The sequence below is a fragment of the Mauremys reevesii genome, linkage group 17 (assembly GCF_016161935.1).
Source record: "Mauremys reevesii isolate NIE-2019 linkage group 17, ASM1616193v1, whole genome shotgun sequence".
In the NCBI taxonomy this organism is placed as follows: domain Eukaryota; kingdom Metazoa; phylum Chordata; order Testudines; family Geoemydidae; genus Mauremys; species Mauremys reevesii.
In genome coordinates, this window is record NC_052639.1 from 19490102 (window position 1) to 19498332 (window position 8231).

The window sequence follows — 8231 nt, forward strand, 5'->3', positions numbered from 1 at the left end:
CGCCGCGCGACCGGGCCGCCCACTTGTGGCGGCACCGCCCTCTGCCCCCCGGCCTTCCAGCGGGGTCACGCGGGGCTCCGCCCCCCGTCGCCGCGGCAACCACCAAAACAGACGTTCTCGGAACACGTGGGGGAGGGAGGGGGGAAAAATGGGCCGTGACGCAAACAAAGCAGCTGGCTGGCAGCGCGCGGCAATGACGTCACCGAGGAGGAGTCCGCGACGCAGGGGCGGTTCCTCCCCCCGCCCCTCCGCTCGCGGTCAGCGACCCAGCGCCTCGCGCACCTGTGCTGGAGGAGGCGGCGGCGGATGCAGGGACGGGACGGAGGGGACGGAGGCAGGGACGGATGGAGACAGGACGGGACAGAGGACAGGGCTGGGGATGCAGGGACGGGACGGCAGGGACGGATGGAGACAGGGGACGGAGGACAGGGCTGGGGGCAGGGACGGATGGAGGACAGAGGACAGGGCTGGGGATGCAGGGACGGGACGGAGGGGAAGGGGCAGGGACGGATGGAGACAGGGGACGGGACAGAGGACAGGGCTGGGGATGCAGGGGACGGAGGGGCGAAGGGGCTGGGACGGATGGAGACTGGGGACGGGACGGAGGACAGGGCTGGGGGGATGCAGGGACGGGACGGAGGCGACGAAGGGGGCAGGGACGGATGGAGACAGGGACAGGACAGAGGACAGGGCTGGGGATGCAGGGACGGGACGGAGGGGAAGGGGCAGGGACGGATGGAGGGACAGAGGACAGGAGGACAGGGCTGGGGATGCAGGGACGGGACCGAGGGGACGAAGGGGGCAGGGACGGATGGAGACAGGGGACGGGACAGAGGACAGGGATGGAGAGACGCAGGGAAGGGAGTGAAGGATGGACGGAGGGGGAGGGTGAGCAGATCGCAAGCGTGAACTATCAGGCCACGTTGGTGGAGCTGGGGAGACAGACAGACACAGGTGCGCAGCCCGTTGGGAGCTAGAGGCACACTGGTCCGCCTGGCCGTGTGCTACCAGCGTGCCCTTTCCTATGTGCCCTAAGGCATTCCTATGTTATTCCATAACATTCCTATGTGCCATAACATTCTTATGTGCTGAATAAGAGCACATAACATTCCTGTGTTCCCCTCCCAACACCAGGAGGGGAGTGTGTGTGTGCCCTTTCCTATTCTTATGTGCTGATCAGTGCTGTGGTAGCAGAACTGAAACTGAAAAGGTAGCAGGCAGGACTATGCACAAAGAGAAAAGGGATGTAGACCTGCCCTTTGTACCCTGCAGGACCTGTGGTCACAGGCCCTTCCTAATTATTGGGGAACCAAGGAATATAAAAAGTAATCTCTTGTAAATTGAACCAATGTTGTCTGACTGCTAGAGTTGGAATCTTGATACTAATTTTTCCTAATGATTGTAAGCTGTTTGCAGTCACCTGGCTGGCCTTTGAGGACTGACAAATCACAGCCAGAAGCTCTTTGATTTTGGGAAGGCCCCAGATCATTTTGCAGCTGGAGTGGGCAGCACCACTCAGGCTACCGTTGATACACTAGGACCATCACAAGTTCTTCTGCTGAGCATCCAGCATGACGTTTGACCACAAAAGGGGCAGACAAATAGAAGAGGCAATATAGTATGTAGTGGGCTCAGGGATGAGAACAAAGGACTAATCCTAGCGTTGACACTGGCTCCCACTGTGGCCCTGGTCAAATCACATAGGCCAAAATTTCCATACTTGAGTGCCTATAGTTATGTACCTAAATCATTGACTTTAATAGGGTATTAGAGCAGTGGAAGCTACTCCAGCCATTGATCTTTTCCCATTTTGCATACTGAGGAGGGACAGTGCTTCCTTGTGTCCCCCCTTGCAAGGATTCCCAGCACCCATGAGTTACTCATGTGGGTATTGAACATAAAATTTTCCCCATGCAAAAATACATTTTGTTTTCAAACAATCCAAGGACTTAGTTGACACGGAGAATTTTTTTAGAAAAAGGGCAAAATAGCTTGACATTTCAAAAGAAATCACTGTTTAATTTTCTTTATAGTTCAAACATTATTTTAAAGGAGTTGAACTCAGATGTTCCTGAGGTTTAACAATGACTTGTATACATAGCTCCCAGAATGGAACCTGTGCAAACAAAAAATAAACAATAATAGTGTCTTTTAAATTCACGGTATTTTTAAAGACACACAGAGGAGAATCAGCCAGGCTGATTCATTGTATTTTCCCTGTGCTGATGAAGGAATTAGAGACAATAACAGAGCTTGACAAAACCAGCTAAAGCCACCAAACCAACTGGAGGGTTAAATCTATCAATCAGCAGTAAATATGAAATATAGGGGGGTGGGATCAGGGCGATGCCCTGGGAGAAGCAGAGAACTCCTCTTCCCCAAATGTCAGAAGAGGGAAGGTGCTGGGATTTTTATCCGAATGCCCTCCTTGAGTCCTGTTTAGAGATTCAGGTTCTTTAACATTATAGCTGTCCCAAGTTTGCATAGTGCAATGCTTGAATTTACATGAAGAGAAAGTAGAGAGTAAGTAGTAAAGTTCTTCCAATTTTAAACTAGATGTATATTAAATTAAATCTGTGCTAATTAATCAGATGCATAAAGAGTATTTAAGACAACAGCTCAGCCCCTCTCACCCACCCTCTCTCCATCACCATTGTCAACTTTCTCTGGATGTGTTTTTATGGATAAACTGAACTGATCTGACTGGCTGAATCAAACAATAAGTTGTTCTAAACGAATCACGATGCTTCAGGTCAATAACTGTTTGGGAAACATCTGTTACTTTACTGCTTCAACATTCAGCTGAGAAAATTATTAGATATATATTCTGATAATTTGAACAGAAACAAAGTCATCGTAACAGAACATTGAGAGAGGATCAAAGCCTTAGGTTTTGAAAATAAATATCACACGTCAACATTTTTTCCATAAATGCTTGGCAGCGGAGACCATTATCCTAAGATAACATTCTCCAGCAGAGAGATGATCTCTTAATTAGAGCAATATGTAAACTACTTTAGGATGCTTGATATAAATCCTGCAAACTGATTCATTGATACTTTTACTAAGATGAATTTTGATATCATGGGATGAAATCCTGGCCCCACTGCCACACCCCTCCCTTGCTGGGCTAATGTCCTGCCCTGGCCAGGCACTCTGGAGGTTTGAGCTACTCCTGTGGATCACCCCACTCAAGGAGCATTCGTTCTAGGAAGCAAGCCGGCTAGACAGGAAAACATCAGACGCTGCTGCTCCCAATGCTACACTCAGTTTTTCAGAAATTAGTCGACTTTATGGCCAGAAGAGACCATTAGAGCATCTAATCTGACCCCCTGCATATCACAGGCCTCCTGTATGCAGGCCCGCCCAGAGGGGGCAAATGGGGCAATTTGCCCCAGGCCCAGCAGGGGCCCCACGAGGATTTTCGGGGCCCCTGGAGCAGGGTCCTTCACTCGCTCCGGGGCCCGGAAAACTCTCATGGGACCCGGGCCCCAGAGCTTCTTCGCTCCCGGTCTTTGCCTGCCAGGGTCCTTCCTCTCTGGGACAGAAGGACACCCCCGCCACCGAATTACCGCGAGCGGAACCTGCCGCGGAGTGCAGCGGGTCTTCGGCGGTAATTCGGCGGCGGGGGTCCTTCGTTCGGGACCCGCCACTGAAGTGCCCCAAAGGCCCGTGGTGGGGCTGCACTTCGAGGCGGGTCCCGCCGGGTAATTCGGCGGTGGGGGGCCCCCGCTGTGGGTCTTTGGGGCACTTTGGCAGCGGGTCCCGGAACGGAAGGACTCTCCGCGGCTAACTTACCGCCAAAGCGGGGGCCCCCCGCCACCGAAGAGCCTGGACCCCCGGAATCCTCTGGGCGGCCCTCGATTTAACAGGGGTTTGTTTCAACTTATTGCCCGATTAAAATCTATGGCTAAAAGGCAGCCACTGTTGTTAGTACTTGTACCTGTGTTTGGTGCCACCTCCTTTCCCTTTGGCCTTGTAGTTGACCAAGGGCAAAGCTGAACATCTCCTCAGATACCAGGGAGTGTTTATGTCCATTCCTGCGAGCTACACCGGGGTTTGATGTTGCTGCTTTCAATCCTCTGGCTCTGCCGGGATAAGGAACAATTCAGGCTGTCACTGAACTGAAGGAGGAAGATCAGTTTTGACAGGAGAGGGACACCTCCTCTTAAAGGTGTTTGGCTGGCTGGCAGTCCTGATCCCCAGATCTCGCCCGTGGGGCTCCAGCAGTTTGGGGACCGGATCTCTCCCTTGGCCCCACCTGCTGCCTCCAGGCGCTCCTCCCCAGGGGCCCCAGCAGTGCAGCACAGCTGAGCAGCATCTGCCTGCTCGCTCCAGTGGCTGTCGGCCCCTCCTCATGGCAGGGCAGGGTGGGGCTGGGCCTCCATGCGCTGCCCCACCCGAGCCCCTGCAGCCAATGGGACACTGCGGGGTGATGCCCGGGGCAGCAGAACGTTGAGGCCCCAGCCCACCCCACCTTGGAGACCCAGGTAGCGCCACACCTGACTCCCTCCCAGAGCCTGCACCACCATCCCCTCCCCACATACCCCCTCCTCCCTGCAAACTCCCTCCCAGAGCCTGCAGCCCGGTCCCCACACACCAGCCCCCAACTCCCACCCCCCGCCTGCACCCGCTCCCTCCCCCCACCCCCTCCTGCCCACCCGACTCTCCCTCCCAGAGCCTGCACCCCCACCCCTCCTCCTGTTCCTCCTACCCCCTGCCCCAGCCCAGAGCCTGCACCCAGCACCCAAACTCCCAGAGCCGTACAAGGAATTTTTGTGCCCGAGGCAAGGGCCAGCTCAGGCTCTTTGGCTGCAGGTCCTTGATCCCTGTCGGAGGGAAGGACCTGCCACTGAATTGCCACCGCCGCTTCATTCATCCTTCGGTGGCAATTCAGCAGTGGGTCCCTGAGTCCCTCTCGGAGAGAAGGACCCACTGACGAACTGCCGCCGAAGAAGTGGCAGCGGAAGCGCCTCTGATCGTGGTAGAGCTGCGCCCCTCCACTTTCTGCATCCGAGGCAAGTGCCTCACTCGCCTCGCCCATGTTACGGTGCTGCAAACTCCATCCCAGAGCCTGCACCCCAGAACCCCACCCCCACCCAAACTCCCTTCCAGAGACCAGCCTCTCACCCCTTCTGCACCCAAACTCCCCCCAGAGGCTGCACCCCTCCTGCACCCCAATCCCCAGCCCCAGCCCAGGACCTGCACCCTAGACCTCCTCCCCTCACCCAAACTCCCTCCCAGAGCCTTAGGTAGGTGGGGTGGAGTTTTGAGGCTGGTTCTGGGCAGTATGAGTGACATTATTGGCCCACTGGGAGGATTGGAGGACTGGCCCTGGCCTAAGGTAAATTGAGGTTGAGACCCTGCTTTAAGGGATTGGAGCAATGCTGGAGAGACTGACGGGCAGGGAGCTGGGAGCTGTGTGTGCTCAAGGAGAGTTGTTGTGCTCTGGTGACACAGAGCAGGGGTGGGAGTTTGTAAGCTGTGGTGTTTGTATAGAGATAAAGTTTACTAACCCCAGGTTAAAAACTGTTCCTGCTCTGGGCTATACAGGATGTTCTCTGTTGAGAGTATAGCTCAGTGGGTGAATGTTTCCCTGTAGGGTAATGGGTTCCTAGTTCCACTCCAAATGAGTCCCTTAAAGAAACTTTTTCAAATGAAAATCGATTTCCACACCCATCTCCAGTATGTTCAGGAGTTCGCTGAAGTTGAGGGGGGCTTGAAATGAATTTAAACACTATTTTCCTATGCAAATGAATAAAGACCTAGCAGAGCTGCCCAGCAGCTGAAATCAGTTCAGTCCTCAGCGTCTCTAAGAGGGACACTCGGTAGCTGAGGCATGTGGGACACCTCTGGGATGATGACAGGAGAAAAAATGCTGGATTCAATGAAAGCTGAGACCATAGGAGGAGAAGGTGAATGGCAACACCACACATAGTCATAACACTCAGACACGGGGCTTCACTGTCACTACCCTGTGTTTTCCATCATTTATATCCAGGGTGAAAGTAACACAGGACTTACCGGTACTGCCGGAGTCCCGAGGGCGTGGCCTCATCCAGAAGGGGCGTGTCCTCATCTGGAAGGGGCGTGGCCTCTCAAGATTTAAAGGCCCTGGGTACCAGCTGTGGCTGGGAGACCAAGGGCCTTTACATGAACCAGGGCCTCCCAGCTGCAGAGGTAGCCCTTTAAATTCTGGCCCCAGCCCAGCCACCAGAGCCGCGGCCGGGATTCAAAGGGCTCTGGGCTGACCGCAGCCGCAGCAGCCCAGAGCCCTTTAAATCTGGCCCCAGCCTGGCCGCCGGAGCCGCGGGTGGGGGGTTTAAAGGGCTCTGGGCTGCCAGCTGTGGCGGGGAGCCTAGAGCCCTTTCAATCCCCACAGCAAAAGCCGGTGCAGTCCGGCATGGCGTATTGGCTCTTGCCGCTATGCCGTACCAGCTTGTACCAGCTTACTTTCACCTCTGTTTCTATCCTAAGGAACACACCCTCCCCCTCCCCCACGCACTGTCACACACAACCTTCTCCCCTTGAGCCCCATCCAACCCTCCCCCACACACGCCACGGGACACAGCCTCTCGGTGACTCACCCCGATGGGGGCTTGTCTCTTCATCTCCCCAACAGGGGAGCAGGGAGCAGAAAGGGCCACAGGAGACCAGTGGAGCTAGGCAGGGATAGGAAAGACTTCCCCTCCCTTTCCTTCCCCTCCCTGAGTCCCGTTAATCTCACCCATCAGATGCTCCAGCACCAGGTGGGCTCACAGCACCACCCTTCCCCTGAGCAACGGAAGGGGGAACCAGCTCGTTCACATGGAAGGAGGCTCCCCACCTCTGCTGCTGCCATTCTGCAGCCTTTCATATGGATTTGTATTAGCTAATGCAACCCCCCCACTCCTCTAATCCAGCCATGAAACATGGAGACAAGCTCCTGAAAGCAGGGCCCAGTGGTGCAATGGGTTAGTGCCCAGTACTTACAGAGCAGTGCTGAGTGGAGTGATGCTGAGGTTGTGAGTTCAAACCTCACCTGCAGCCCTAGTTTCCTTTAAGCAAATGGCTTCTGCCAATCAGTTTGCTCTGCAGAAAATACAATTCCTGCTCAGAAGACACTGAGGTCCCCTTGCTTTACAGAGAGCAGGGCAGATTCCACAGATCTACCAGGCTCTGCCCTCCACCAGCTGCCTGTGTCAGGAGGGTCAGGCAGAACCCAGAGCACTGCCCTGACTCCCCCTCAGTCTTTGCTCCCCAAACCACCTGTGTGCTCACCCTCTTCGCTGTGAGACTCAAACCCTGCCTGGCTTGCTGTATGCTGGTGTGGTTTTCATCTGTCACGTTGATGTGCATGTGGGTCCTGTGTGATTTTGGTGGATGTCTTGCATAGTTCTGTGTGCATGGATGTGTGTATGATGTTTGCATTAAGATTGGTTTTTGCTTTGTATTCTTTTGATATGTGGGTTTTGTGTTTCCTGTTGTGGGCTTTTGCTGTATTTTTGGTGTGGATTTGTTCTTTCTATATTTTGTGAGGTTTTCCTTTTTGTGTATATGGCTCTGTGTGCTGTGTGGGTTTGGTTTTTGTTATGTCTGTGTGGGCCTGTGCAGTGTGTGATTTTCTCATTCTCTGTGTGCGTGTTTGTCTCTCTGTTTGTATCTTCATGTGTAAATTCACTGGAACTTTTCAAAATCTGCACAGCTTTGCCAATTTTCACCAGGAATTTTCTCCATTAACAAATTCTCACTTGTTCCCTACCCGTTGGTTGTTCCCTACCCGTTGGTGACCATTGCCCCAGGGGCCTGTCAGTCTCAGGGTCCTGATTTCCCATTGGCCCTTCCCCCTTCTATTGGGACTGGGAACTAGCCAACCAAACCCCACTAAGTTTTAGTAAAGGGCCAACAGTCCCTTACACAAGCCAGCCCTGTGAGAGTCACCAATGTCCCGAGAGAACAGTACAAGCTGGTCCCATGGTGTAAAGGCAGCACTCAGGACTCTGAATCCTGCAATCTGAGTTCAAATCTCAGTGGGACCTTGTGTTAGCTGGTGGTAAAGATCTGGTGCTCAAAGTGCTTTCCTGTCTCCAGCTATACAAAAGTGGGTCATTTCCCTCCTGCTGGTTAACTCCTTTCCCCACCAGAGCCAGGTCTTTGGTGGGGGTTTAGAAGTGGCTCTAGTGGTTGGGATTCTCACTGCTTCACCTGATGCCCACAAGTCTGGTGCTTGTAGCCACACTTTTCCTCTTGCT

The 8231-nt window shown here is 53.9% G+C and overlaps 1 non-coding gene across 1 annotated transcript; it reads left to right on the forward strand.

The window, feature by feature from the left end:
• The first annotated feature begins 7947 nt into the window (after window positions 1–7947).
• On the forward strand, window positions 7948–8018 carry TRNAQ-CUG. The gene has a single exon. It is a non-coding gene; the product is annotated as a tRNA-Gln (tRNA).
• The last annotated feature ends 213 nt before the right edge of the window (window positions 8019–8231 follow it).